Below are 14,358 nucleotides of genomic sequence, written 5' to 3'. Positions count from 1 at the left end.
TGAGGCAGGAGAATCACTTGAACCTGGAAGGCGGAAGTTGCACAGAGCTGATTGCACCACTGCACTCCAGCCTGGGTAACAGAGTGAGACTCCATCTCAGGAAAAAAAAAAAAAAAAAAAAAACAAGAGGACCTTTCACAGAGCCTGGGTTTTTAATTTTGATGACTTCCAATTTATCCATCTCTCTTTATGAATCATACTTTCAATATCAAATACAAAATCTCCTTTTTTAGCCTAGATCCCATTTTTCTCTAAGAATTATTTTTCCCTGAAGTTTTATAGTTTTACATTTTACATTGAAATGTGTGATCCATTTGGAGTTAATGTTTGTATGAGGTGTGAGGGTAAAACCCCCACAATTTATCCATTTAGAAAGGTGAGGAGACTTTATTTCTCATAAGGATTACAGCCTGCAAGGTGGCCATCCCAGCCAAGGGACCAGAAACAGGCACTTAGAAGGAGGAGGGGTTGGGGTAGGAGCTTTATGCTGAGCAGGTTGGCTAAACATACATATTCAATGGGTTATAGGAGGAGTTATGAATATTCATGAAGGTGGTCCTGAGACATGCATATTGAACAGACATGCATGTAGCATATGACCCATGTTCACTTTGGGGTGGAGACTTAACATTTAAATGTGTTACAATTAGGTCCTATATGTCAACAGGTCTTTTCAGGGCATGAAGGCACACAAGTGTGCAGCCTCTGTAAACCAGCCAGAGACACTCCATGGTTGGTGGTCTTATCAGGAAGTTATGTCTGGTAGAGCAGGGGTTCAGTAAGTTAGTGGGTGGTGGAGCTGGAAATTGTTTTAATCTTGTCTATCTGGAGGCCAGTGGTGGTTTAGCTGCTAGAGAAAAAGAAAAGCCTTGTGGTCCTTAGAATACAGTTTTATTCTTTAGGCGTAGTGACTTAACCCTTGCCTGGCGTGGCCTTAGGTCCTATTTATAATTTGGTATTTTATTGCCACAGAGTCTGTTCTGTCAGTCTTCTGATCTCTATGTTAGCATTAATGCTGGTCTAAACCCCAAAAGGCAGGGTGTATAATGAGGCGTGTCTGACCTCCCACCACATTATGACTAGAACTAAATTTTTAAGATTTTCCTGAGGTCCCCTTGGCCAAGAGGGGGTCCATTCATTTGGTGGGGGCTTAGGATTTTAAAGTTGACAGTGTCTAGGTCAAGGGTTTTGGTTTGCCTGCTTGTTTGCTATGCCTGTGATGTGCAATTGCCCGACACCCATTTGATGGAAAGGCCACTTTTCCTCCCACGAGTTGCTTTTGCATGCTTGTCAAAACCCAGCTAGGCACATTTGTTTGGGTCTCTATTCTGTTCTGTAGATCATCTCCCTCTGTCCATACCACATGGTCTTTATAGCTATTTAATGTGATGAAATAGGGGCAACTTAATTCTTGTTTTAAATTCTTCATTTAACATTTCATCATCAACATTTGTCTCATCTAAAACAAAACAAAACAAATTCACACAGTGTATGGGTGTGGATGTACTGGAGTTTATTTAAACTGGCCCCTCTTAATGAATGGCTATTATCCCCCACCCCAGTTTTTTTTGTTGTCATAGTAAATAATGCAGAAATCTTTTAAAAGGATTTTTAAAAGTTTATTTTAATTGACAAATCATAATTGTATATATTTATGGGATACAATGTGATGTTTTGATATACATATACATTGGTGGAACAATTACTTTAAGCTAATTAAGATATCCATCGCCAACACATCTATTTTTTGTGGTGAGAATATTTAAAATCTATTTTAGGAATTTTGACATATAAAATGCATTAACTACAGTCACCGTGTCATGTGAATCACTAAAACGTATTCCTCTTGTCTTACTGAGTCCTTGTACCCTTTGACCAACATCTCCCCACTCCTGCCCTTCCCCCGGCCTCAGGTAGCCACCGTTCTACTCTCCGTTTCTATGAGTTCAGCTATTTTCAGATTCCACATACAGGGGAGACCAAGTGGTATTTGTGTCTGTGCCTGGCTTACTTTGCTTAGTGCAATGGCCTCCACGTTCATCCATGTGGTCGCCAATGGCAGGATTTCCTTTTATTCAAAGGCGGGATAGTACCGCATGGTGTATATACACCGTGTTTTTTTAATCTGTTCACCCACTGGTAGATGCTTAGGCTGCTTCCGTATCTTGGTTACTGTGAATGAAATCACTATTCTTATCACCTGCGTATTTGCAGAAGCGATTCCCACAGTCATTGGTTATCTTTGGACTTGTGTATTTTGTTCAAACTTCATGTTGTCAAGCTGATCAATCACTTCCTTGATGGCTTCTGGGTTTATTTTGTGGTTTAGAAAGGCTTCCCCACTCCGAAAAGACAGGATAAAAGCGATTCACCCACCTTCTCCCTTTCACAGTTTCAACTTCACGTTATCTCCCGCCTCAAAACTTTCGAATCCGCAGGGAGCCCGGGACCCCGCTGCGCTGGGAAGTGGAGGCAGGGTGCCGGCCGGGGGTTCTCCGGCAACGTTCCCGGTTCCCGGAGAAGATCGCCAGTTCCGGAGCCGCGTGGGCGGTCTGTGCTAGCCGGTAGCAGTCCCTCGGAGCGGAACGGTGGTTAGGAAAAATTTTCAAGTCCCCTTCGGCTGCGGGGTCGCGCCATTCTAGGCCGTGCCAACTGAGAGCTCCCCCGCCCGCCCCCGGCTGAGAAACGAGATACCAGGTGGCCCGGGACTTGGAGAGGCCTCTACCGCCAGCTATGCCGATCGGATCCGCGGCTGCTCGCACCGGCTGTCGCGCCACCTGGCTGCACTGTTAAGGTTTTCTCTCCGGCGCTCTGGAGAAGCCGGCAAGAAAGGGGATTTGGCCACAGGGCGCGGTGCAGAGTTCAGGCGACTGGCAGCACTGGCAGGATGAGCCCAGCTTTGCCCGGTGTACTCTTCGTCCTTTTGTCGGAGATTAAACCTGCAGGTCAGCGTTGGAGGCGCGCTTTTGAACTCGGAGTACTGTGGCCTGAGCGGGTCAACTAGTACACGCGGAAATCGATGGGCCTTCTGAGAGTGTGAATGGGGGTTGGGGTATCCCACCCGGACGCCGACTGGCTTGGGGCCCTGTCCGCAGGCCTTCCATTACACCCATTATCTCTGAGCCCCGCCCCGGAGGTGAGGACCGGCCCGGCTGTTCCAGGAGGACTGCAAAGGGTAATATGGGACCGTCCGTGGCCACGCGTGGGTCGTGATCATCCGATTTGAGCTTTACACCTTTTTCGGAGTCCTGTCTTGGAGGTGGAGACTGGCTTGGGCAGTAGGAGAAAAACGGGGAAGGCGCAGTGGATTTAGCTGTGGCCTGCATAATGGGATATTGTGATTGGACTTTGGGACCCCACCCTCCCCACCAGGGAAGAGCCTGCAGCCTCTGGCTCCGAGATAGGGGGGTGACCAGATGTCCGATGGATGATCTTTGTTAGAGTGGCTGGGTTGATCAGCTTTTTCTGCAGTTTTGATGTGGCCTCAGAAAGTTGATCAGACTGACCAGCAGCCCAACCCAGCAGATGGGCAATTAGTATTTGGGCGAGGGGAAGGGAGCAAGGGAAGGGAAGAAGGGAGTGGGGGGAGGCCTGTGGGGAGGTGAGGAGGGAAGGGTAGGGGCAGGGGGATGGGGGAACCTGAGGTTTACCCAGCAATAGTAATTGTTATAAGCAAGTATTATAAACAATTTATTTACATTTAAAAACTATATGAATATAAATAAATTTATAGAATTATACATATAAATTATACTTTATAAATACTAAATCTACATAAATAGTGATTAGATGTAAACAGTTATAGTTCTGAAGAGGACGCAGGAGGGGTTTTCGGTCCGCAGAAATTTCTAAATGCCCCTGGGGAGGCTGAGGCAAGCCGACTCCGGTGAATTTTGAAGTCCACTCTGGGTGGGGATCTGGCCTAGGAGGCGCTGGGGAGTCTGTCCCCTGCCCGGCAGCTGTCCCTGGCCCCGGGCGCTTCCCCCCAAATTTTCCAAGACTTCTTTTGGCTGCCAGGGATCTCACGGTTCCACTCATGCCTGCCAGGGAGCCCCGAAGGTGGAAATGCGACCCAAGGTGGACCCGGACAAGGCCTGGCGTCCTGCCCGCCTGCCCGCCTGCCCAGGATCCTGATCCCTCCGGCCGGCTTTCAGGCTGGTTGTCTGGCGACACCTGGCGGCCGCCTTTATATATAGCAAGCTCGACCAGCAGGGGAAACGTGGGATTGGGTGGCCAGACGGTTAAAGGGGATATTCGGTTATGTTGGGGTTAGGGGGGAGTCCTGAGGTTTATAGTAGTAGTAGTAATATTCTTCTTTTTATATTGTTACTTATAAATATAAATTGTCATAAATACACAACTAATATATAATTATGTAGATACTATAAATGTCATAGTATAAATATATGTAATATATAGATTATATATTTTAATAAATATGTATAAATATTAAATCAGTAATTATAATTATTTGGTCCTTGCTGTGATTCATCATTTTTGTCATTATTACCATTATTATAAATAGTAATTGTAGTAGTAGTAGTAGCAGCTTTTTTCTTTTTAAGTAACAACACTGAATAAACTGTCTCTGTCAAAGAAAGATGTTCAAGTGACTGGAGATAATACAGAAGGGTTTCAGTCCGTGAGATTTAAAAAATCCACCCAAGAACCTGGTGGTGCTCTGACCCACAGTCTGTGAAGTAACCAGCTGGAAAAGCCAAACTACACCTCTGCATACAGCAACCCTAATGGTCAGGACTGCACTGATGGCTTCCCACCTTTTAGCCCTTGCTTCCAACTTAGGACCAAAAGGGAGAACCAAATAGGCACCCTCTTTCCAGTCAGGTAGGATCCCCTCTTCCAGTGATACAGGAGATAGAAAGAAATTATTTAGGCAGATAGGGCAAACCAGTCCTTGGCAGAACTTCTAGCAAAAAGCAGCCCAAGAAAGCATTTCTTTCTAACAAAGAGCAGCCTGAAACACTGAACTGCAAACATAGATAAGGAAGCTGGAAACTTACCTGGGGGGAGGACTGCAGCCACACTGATGAAGAGGACTACCTGGAGCCAGACATGTCCACCATAGGGGATTCACCTTCCCTAATTTTTTTTTTGGTTAACACATGCGTAGTAAGAAAGAAATAAGCAACATGGAGTAGCTACCCACCTGTGTAATAAAAGATCAGTGTGGAGGTGTCCAGAGGTTTGTGCCCTATGCAGATGGCACATCTGGTCCTAACTTTTTTTGCACCTGATGTAGATCAGACACTGCTAGCCACTAGCTCATCTATAAAACTCTTTGCATTTCACTGTGCATCAGCAACCTATTTTTCCAGGACCCCTCTCTGTAGCAGAGAGCTATTCTCTTTCTTTCACCTATTAAATTTCCACTCTTAACCTCACCCTTTTTGTGTCCATGGCCTTTATCTCTGTGGCTGTAAGACAATGAACCTTGGGTGTCACCCCAGACAATGAGGCCACTTCACTATCAGCCGCCTCTGGCTGCTGGCAGCTGGCAACCCCATCAGGACTCCTCTTCCCCTTTTCCATCACACAGATTTCCCATTCCTCTCCCTGCCTTTGAGTTTCTGCCAAACACTATTGAGCTGCACGAAAGAACCTTAAATACATATTACTAACTGAAAGAAACGAATCTGAAAAGGCTGCATACTGTAAGATTCCAACTCTGTCACATTCTGGAAAAGCCAAAACCATGGAGACAGTAAAAAGAGCAGTGGTTGGCAGGGGTTGGGGGAGAGCAGGATGAGCAGGCAGAGCCCAGGGGATTTGCAGGACTATGAAACTGCTCTGTATGATATGACAATGGTGGATACAGCATTAGACATCTGTCCAAACCCACAGAATGTACTGAGGACTAAACTGACATTTTTTCTCTCTTGCCCAAATTTCTATCTAAGGGGTCTGGGGAGTCACACCCTGTAAACCATAACATCTCAACAGATGGACTTTATTTAACCTTATATATAACACAGCTTACTTTCCTGCCTGACTCTTGTATAACATCATATGACAGATAAAGAAGGAAATAAAAATATTTTACCCCAAAATTGGATTTGTTTTGCATATTTTGAAGTGGCTCTGCAAAGCTGTCTCTTATGGGGAAAATTTGCATCTGTGAAGAATCTCTATTACCGTAGCTAACTCTTTCCCCTTCCAGGCCCTCCCAATCCTCTAGAGATTAGCTGAAAGTCTAGCACCTTTTAAAAGTCTGAATAGGAAACATTTGCCATCTGTTGTCTCTAAGGGCAATCCCCATGAGGCTTCATCTACATGGTAAGAACCTTGGTCTCCACAACCCCTTATCTTAACCCAGATGCTCCTTTCTGTTGATAGCAGGTTTTTAGATAATAACTGTTTCAATCAATTGCCAATCAGAAAATCTTTGAATCCACCTATGACCTGGAAGCCTTCCTCCCACCGACCCCCTTCGAGCTGTCCCACCTTTCTGGACTGAATCAATGTACATCTCACATGTACTGATTAATGTCTCATGTCTCCTTAAGATGTGTAAAACCAAACTGTAACCCAACCGCTTTGGGCACATGTTCTCAGGGCCTCTTGAGACTGTACCTTGGGTCACTCATATTTGGCTCAGAATAAATCTCTTCAAATATTTTACAGAGTTTGACTCTTTTCACTGACAATACAACACCAAGAGTGACCCTAATGTGAACTACAGACTTTGGGTGATAATGATATGTTGGTGTGGGTTTAGCAGTAGTAACAAATGTGCCCCACTGATGCGGGACATGGACAGTAGGGCAGGCTGCGTGTGTGTTGCTGGGTGGGGTGTGAGGGGTGCATATGAGAGCTCTCCGCACGCTCGGCTCAATTTTGCTGTATAGGTGCAGAAAAAATCTTTCCTCCACCCATCTTAGATTTATTGCCTTGGCCCCACAAATTTAGACCAATGAAAGCCAGGTTAATAAGGGAAAAGAACACATGTATTAATTCCTGTATCACAAATACACATGGGAGAGCTCAGTGATAAATAATAACTCAAAAAGGCGGTTAGAACTTGGGCTTATTAGCACACTAATGGGAGAGCAATATATTTGTAGAGAAGTAGAAAGACAAAGGAAGGGGACCTTGAGCTTCTTTGGATAACAAGTTGTGGGAAGGTAGATACATGGGGGAAGCTGACTGATAAGCTTGATTTGGCATGTTTGTGATGTTGATTTTTCTGGTGCCACCTCTGGACTGGTAAGAGCCATCCTGCCTTTCTGGTAGATGGGGCAGGGCAGAGAGTTTGTCCTGTGTCTGCTTGGTCTCAGTTGTCTTCAGCTCAAAATAATCTTTATGTCAGAGTGGCATATTTTGGGATGGAATATACTGAGTTCCTTCAGCTGTGAATTCAAAACAACTCTAAAAAAGTTAATTAAAAATTATATTCCTCTAACATGGTCCTTGCTGGTGGGGCTCAGGACACACCACCCCCAAAATATAACAATACAAAACCAGATATGTGAACACAAAATATACTTCTTAGGCAAATTTTGATCTGTTATTCTAAGAAATTGCAGACACAGGAGTAGCTCTTAAAAGCTGCCCTTTTGTAAAAGAAAGTTATAACTATAAAATAAATCTACATTAGTGAAGCATCTGTATCAGGAAGAGGGCTGGTTCCAGACAACTTCCACCACCCCAGAGACTTTTCTTTGCAGAACAAGACACCTTTTATTTACCAGACATTGCCTCCCCTCACCTTCCCAGAACTTGTGCCCATCCCCAAGAAGCCCCAAGCCCCTGTTCCTTTCTGTAACTCAGGACACTATCTAAGCTTCATTCATCTGGCCCTTCTCCTGGTCTATACTTTGTGGGATTCCTGTGCATATAGACGTAATTAAAATGGTTTTTCTCCTATTAGCCTGTTTTATGTCAATTTAATTCCTAGCCCAGCCAAAGAATCTAGAACGGGAAGGGGAAGCCATTTTTCCCCTCCACTACCTGCTTTTCAAGATCCCAGTTTCTTGGAACCACTTCAGAGTTAGCCCTCTGTAAATAATTGTCAGTATTCATCTTTTCAATGTTTTCACCTGACATTCCCTCCTTATTTCACTCTTACATTTCCCAGCAGGTTGCTCAAGAAACTCTCCCTTGCTGTGGACACTGCTGACTTCTGTAAAATACATTTACAGGAGGCCATTGGTTTGGACTGAGCTTCTGCACTAGGCCCAACAGACTGAGATGGAGCAGGGACCCCTATTAGAGGCCTGCTGGGCCTCCTCCAAGCGTGTAAACAAAGGAAAATCTTGATTTCCTTCAAGGGAAATTCAGGCACCTAGCTGGCCTTGAGAAGTAAATGAGCCGCCTGACAAGCAAGAAGGGAATCATAGCTTCAAGTAATAGCCACTCAAGCAAGTCAGAGCCACAAGGTATTTGGTCCCCTATTGAAACTAAAGATTACATCTTAGCATATGTCCCTGAATGGCTTTTCAGAAATCCAGACCCACTTCAGATGGAAAATACTGACCATCATCACAGAGACCTCAGGTGACCTGGAGCTGAGGGCTGCACTCTGACAGCTGCTCTTTGTTCTAAATTTCTTCCTCAGGGGCCTGGAGAGAGTTATGCCCATAGGCCAGACCTTAACATTCCTTTCTGCTGACCCCAAGTTTTTAGGCAAAGCCTGCCTTCCTTAACCAATTGCAATCAAAGAATCCTGAAGCCACCTATGACCTGTAAGTCCCTTGCTTCAAGAGCTTCCACCTTTTTGGGGCAAACCAAGGTATATCCTCTGTATTGATTTATGGTTTCCCTGTAACCTCTGCTTTCCTGAAATGTTCCCCTGCCTTTAAAATCCCTTGCTTTTAAGTCATCCAGGAGGTTGGATCTGAAGCGTAAGCTACCCCATTCTCCTTGCTTGGTGTCCTACAAGTTAACACCCTCATTTCTCCTGCTGCAAACCTCAGTGTGTGTGTTTGGTTTTACCACACGGGGCAAGCCGACTCAGGTTGAGTTCAGTAACAAGACTAGACTGGAATGGAGTTCCTCGCGCTAAAGTTCCATCTTTCCAAACCAAAACTAAGTTGTTGATCTGACCTTCTGAGAAGTCAGGACACAGAGAGATAACAGGCAAATCCCCAACAGGCCAGGTTAAGCCAGCATGATAAGCAGTCCCTCCCGTCTGCTTTAATGTTTACAAGAAAAGTAACTTTGCAACCAATCCGTGTTTTATTCTCTGTTTCTGCTTCAGCCTTTTCTATCCATGAAGCCCATCTCCCCCGCTCTGCTGGGAGGAACGCTCAGTCTGTTTTACGGAATGAAGTGTTGCCTGATTCTAGAATAGCAAATAAAGCCAATTAGGATATTTAAACTAAATCTGCTGTACTTTTGTCTTTTGACAGTTCTATGATGGAAAATCTAATGGCCACTTTCCATTTACCACGTCCAAGGAGCAGTCCAGGTAAGTGGCTCCCTTTTGTTTCCATCTTGCTCCTGGCTTCTGACGCCGATGTTTCTCCTTCTGGAACGTCCTACCTTTCTGAATGCTCCTCCCCAATTTTTGCCAGTGCGCTCACAACCCCTGCTTGGGATTTAAAATCTGAAGTGCATCATAACTCACCCCTGGACTCTGTTATTCTTTTATTGGTATGCTGGGAAAAAAAGAACCCCAAGCCCTCTGGGTGACCAAATTGATTTTTAATGCATTAATTATTAACTCTATTCTTACAACCTCCAGATTTTATCTCCACTCAGAATTATATGCACAACTGCCTAGCTGATTTCCAGACTGAAATGCCTCTTTGACATTACATATTAAAACTGATCCCGCTCTATAGTCTAGGTCACCTTCCTTGACTTGGCTGTGACCCAGACTTACTGTCTAAATAAATGGTGTGACGGCTCACCTAGGGACCCCATTCCAGACTCTAGAAGAGTTTCTTCAGCCTGTATCCCCCCACATCATAAACAATCCATTACCGAGTCCTGTTCATTCTTCCTATACATCTCTCCAAAGGCTTCCCTCCATTTCCACAATGACCCCAAGTGTTTTGCCATTTGCTCCTTGAAGAACATCTGGATTTGTTTCTGGCTTTTGGCTATGAGGAAAAAGCCTGCTGAGAACATTCAGCTCCAGGATTTTGTGTGAATGTAAGTGCTTTAGGGGTGGGGCAGGACCCTGCAGGCCATCGCTGGGTTGGATATTTCTCTAGAGGGACCCAGAGAACTCCACCAAGCTGACCTAAGCCCCTGAAAGTCAAACAGATACTGCATGGTCCAATGCCTGCACCACAGCTCACTTGTTGGAATAAACTGCCCAAGAAAAGTGGGGGTACATGGTTACATTATCAGAGGCATCCTAGGTGGATCCTGGAGACGTGGACAGTACCTGTAGTCATGAAGCTGACAGCTGGAAGAAGCCCGTCTGGTTCAACCCCTCTCTGGCATATTCCTTCCTTCTCCATCCTCACTTTCTACCCCTCACAGGGACAGATAATTTACAGCTTACCGAGCCAGGCCATTGCACTTTTGGACAACTCTACTAAATGGATTTTCCTCATGCCATCGCATAACTGCTGCCTGCCACCAGAGCGTTAGAAATGTATGGTTTTCCATCAAGCACTCATGGAACACGTCACTGTGGGCACTTCTAGGGGGGTTAATGATGGATCCTCCAAGATCAACTAAATATAAAACAAGCTCCCAGGTAACAGAACCATTTCAGCTGTTAAATAAAATCATCTGTGTTAACATAGTTTAATTACGAGGGACATCTCTCCCAAAGTGTGTATGTGTATGTATATGTGTGTGTGTGTGTATATATATGTATGTGTGTGTATGTGTGTGTGTGTATATATGTGTGTGTGTGTGTGTGTGTGTGTGTGTGTATATATATATATATATATTTTTTTTTTTTTTGAGACAGGGTCTCACTCTGTCACCTAGGCTGGAGTGCAGTGGTGCCATCACAGCTCACTGCAGCCTCAAACTCCCAGGCTCAAGCAATCCTCCCACCTCAGCTTCCTGAGTAGCTGGGACTATAGATGAATGCCACTATGCCCAGCTAATTTTTTAAAAACTTTTTGTGAGGCAGGGTTTCGCCATGTTGCCCAGGCTGGTCTCCAACTCCAGGGCTCAAGCAATTTGCCTGCCTTGGCCTCTCAAGGTATTGAAATTATAGCATGAGCCACTGTGCCTCCAACATAATATTTTTTTGTTTAAAGAATAGTTGGTATTTGTGGGCTGGGTATCGTGGCTCATATCTCTAATCCCAGCACTTTGGGAGACAAAGGCAGGTGGATAACTTCAGGTCAGGAGTTCAAGACCAGCCTGGCCAACATGGTGAAACCCTGTCTCTACTGAAAGTATAAAAATTAGCCAGGCATGGCGTGTATGTGTAGTGCCAGCTAATCCGGAGGCTGAGGCAAGCAGATTGCTTGAACCCGGGAGTCAGAAGTTGCAGTGAGTGGAGATCGAGCCACTGCACTCCAGCCTGGATGACAGAGCAAGACTCTGTCAAAAAAAATAGTTGCTATTTTAGCCTTTCTTTCTGAAATCATTGATAGTGGCCTCATTCATCTGTTGAGGTTTTATATGAAAACAAAAGCTTATACCATTGTGTGGAGAAAGGTGCTGACCTTCTTTGTGGTGGGGTGAATATGGCTTCAGCATACCCAGCAGCTGTTGTGGGTTCTCAAGAAGGGAGGTCCAAAGTATTCCAATCGTAATAGTGTCTCTCAGAAACCCAGCCCAGCTACTTCCCTCCTTCAGGGGAGTTTGTGACCTTGCTACTCACAGCGTGGTCTATGGACCAGCAGCACTGGGGTTACCTGAAGCTTGTGTGAAATGCGGCATCCCAGGCCTGCTGCACGACATGCATCAAAAGCACACGTGTTCTTCCTATTGCTGAGAGGGAGGAGGGACGGCAGCACAGGAGCAAAGCCAGCACTGTGATTGCCGTTAGGGGCAGTGCCAGAGCACCCAGTCCCGAGCCCCACCATCGCCGCCCCTTTTCCTTACAGAATTTACTAAAATTAAAAGTCTCTGCTTCCTAAATACCCACCCTCTCCTGGCTTTCTTTTTAGCTGAGTCTGCTGCTCTTGTCTCTTCTTTCACCCACTCCTGGCAGCACAGCAATCCCTGCAAGTTACTCGGACCCTCAGGACTCCTCATTCAAGTGCAGTGGAGGACCACGCAGATGGCAGGGAAAACCAAAGGAAGCTCAGGTGGCCCATTATGGCTGTCATGGTGGAAGAGTGTCTCTATTTAACACTGAGCCTTAGTAATGACATGCTCTCCCCTTGTCCTGGACCTCCATTTTAAAATAGAGCATTCAGGTGGGAGGGGAACCACAGGGGCACTTCAATCCTGAGTGTGCTCTGGGCAGTGGCTCTAGCCTTTGGGATTTTGTTCTCATTTACTTTTGTCTGAGATGGAATCTTGCTCTGTCGCCCAGGCTGGAGCACAGTGGCATAATCTCGGCTCACTGCAACCTTCATCTCCTGGGTTCAAGCAATTCTCCTGCCTCAGCCTCCTGAGTAGCTGGGATTACAGGTGCGCACCACCATGCCCAGCTAATTTTTGTATTTTTAGTAGAGGTGGGGTTTTGCCATGTTGGCCAGGCTGGTCTCAAACTCTTGACCTCAAGTGATCCACCCGCCTCAGCCTTCCAAAGTGTTGGAGTTACAGGCATGAGCCACCCTGCCTGGCCTGTCCTCATTTACTTAAAGAGCAGTTACTCACCCCCAATTCCCTATAGATAGTGGTCAACTTCTTTGAAATCCAGAGACATTTTCTAATGCTCAACCCTTTCTTCACCAGTTGTATCTGTTTCTAAAATAAGTGTCACTCAGGATGGATATGCTTTTAGAGAAACACTGTGACAAAGACCCTTTGCTCCAGAGGAGGGACCTGCAGTGGCCCCAGGCTGTGGCTCCAGCATCACTTGAGACATTGTGAACATTTGAACACAATTAAAAAGAGGACACTTAATTAAAGAGCACACTTACAAAGGAAAGGGAGGCAGGAGGTCTGGGACCCCACATGGGACAGTGTGTTGTTGGTACCGCCTTCCTGCCATGGCTTTCCTACACCAGCAGAGAGAAAGGCCACTTTTTTTTTTTTTTTTTTTTTGAGACAGAGTCTCACTCGTCACCCAGGCTGGAGTGCAGTGGCGCTATCTCGGCTCACTGCAAGCTCCGCCTCCCGGGTTCACACCATTCTCCTGCCTCAGCCTCCTGAGTCGCTGGGACTACATTCTCCCACCACCACACCTGGCTAAGTTTTTGTATTTTTATAGAGACGTGGTTTCACCGTGTTAGCCAGTATGGTCCGGATCTCCCGACCTCGTGATTTGCCTGCCTCAGCCTCCCAAAGTGCTAGGATTACAGGCGTGAGCCACCACTCCCAGCTGAGAAAGCCCATTTCTGCTCTTTGCTGCAAGCCTGTCTGGATGGAAGGCCCAGTTCCACAGGAAGGAAATCCTGGTAGCTGAGGCGTGGTTGTGCACAGCCTGGATGGCTCAGCCTGTGGCCAGCAGGCGCCCAGGGCCCCTGGTGGGGGTCTCACCCACTAGGGATGCCCTCAGCTCCCAGGTTGCAGCCACCACTGCCATTTCAAAGATGAGAAGGAATGGGTGTGTGGACCTCTCATCCCGCACAGTGAGGGAGACGGGAGCTGGGTGGTGCAGGGAATTCGGAAAGGCAAACCTGGGACCTGCTGTGCCCTGCAGTGCAGTTTCCAGAGGGGAGCAGCCCTGGGTGACAGACATTTGCATTTGGATGTTAGAAATGCTCTTCCTCGCCGGGTGCAGTGGCTCACACCTGTAATCCCAGGACTTTGGGAGGCCGAGGTGGGCAGATCACAAGGTCAGGAGATCGAGACCATCCTGGCTAACACGGTTAAACCCCCTCTCTGCTAAAAATACAAAATATTAGCCGAGCGTGGTAGCAGGTGCCTGTAGTCCCAGCTACTCGGGAGGTTGAGGCAGGAGAATGGCGTGAACCCGGGAGGGGGAGCTTGCAGTGAGTGGAGATCGCACTACTGCACTCCAGCCTGGGCAACACAGTGAGACTCTGTCTCAAAAAAAAAAAAAAAAGAAAGAAAGAAATGCTCTTCCTGATTTTTCAGAGCTGACTGAAGCCCCCGGTTCTTGGCCTGTGTCTTTTCCTTGCCTTGGGGTCTACATTAACCAACTATATTCAATCAACAAGCTTAACATTGAGAATCAAGAGAAGCCCAGGACCTGGGGAGCCTGGGACCCCCTTCAGCATCCATTGTGCTTGGGATGGGGCTCCCGACCCCACTTCAAGTCACCTCTTGTTCTCCTGCCCCAAAGGAGCTGGCACACCAAGCGATGCTTCCATTTGTCCACTGCCTTTATGGGAATGGACT

The 14,358-nt window shown here is 46.3% G+C and overlaps 1 protein-coding gene across 3 annotated transcripts in view; it reads left to right on the top strand.

The window, feature by feature from the left end:
- LOC139359329 (lysine-specific demethylase PHF2-like) overlaps positions 1-10,639 on the top strand; it is a 44,920-nt gene extending 34,281 nt beyond the window's left edge. For 2 of the 3 annotated variants that reach the window (XM_071081949.1, XM_071081945.1), the window contains 3 exons: positions 9,369-9,427; positions 9,983-10,116; positions 10,453-10,639. The gene's annotated coding sequence lies outside the window, so the exon portion shown is untranslated. Of the gene's footprint in view, positions 1-9,368; positions 9,428-9,703; positions 9,829-9,982; positions 10,117-10,452 lie in introns of those variants that run through there. The other variant, XM_071081946.1, reaches the window with a different exon arrangement.
- The last annotated feature ends 3,719 nt before the right edge of the window (positions 10,640-14,358 follow it).

The sequence above is a fragment of the Macaca nemestrina genome, chromosome 17 (genome assembly GCF_043159975.1).
Source record: "Macaca nemestrina isolate mMacNem1 chromosome 17, mMacNem.hap1, whole genome shotgun sequence".
Taxonomy (NCBI): domain Eukaryota; kingdom Metazoa; phylum Chordata; class Mammalia; order Primates; family Cercopithecidae; genus Macaca; species Macaca nemestrina.
The sequence above is the reverse complement of the archived record's forward strand: the minus strand, read 5'-3'. Positions and strand labels throughout refer to the sequence as shown.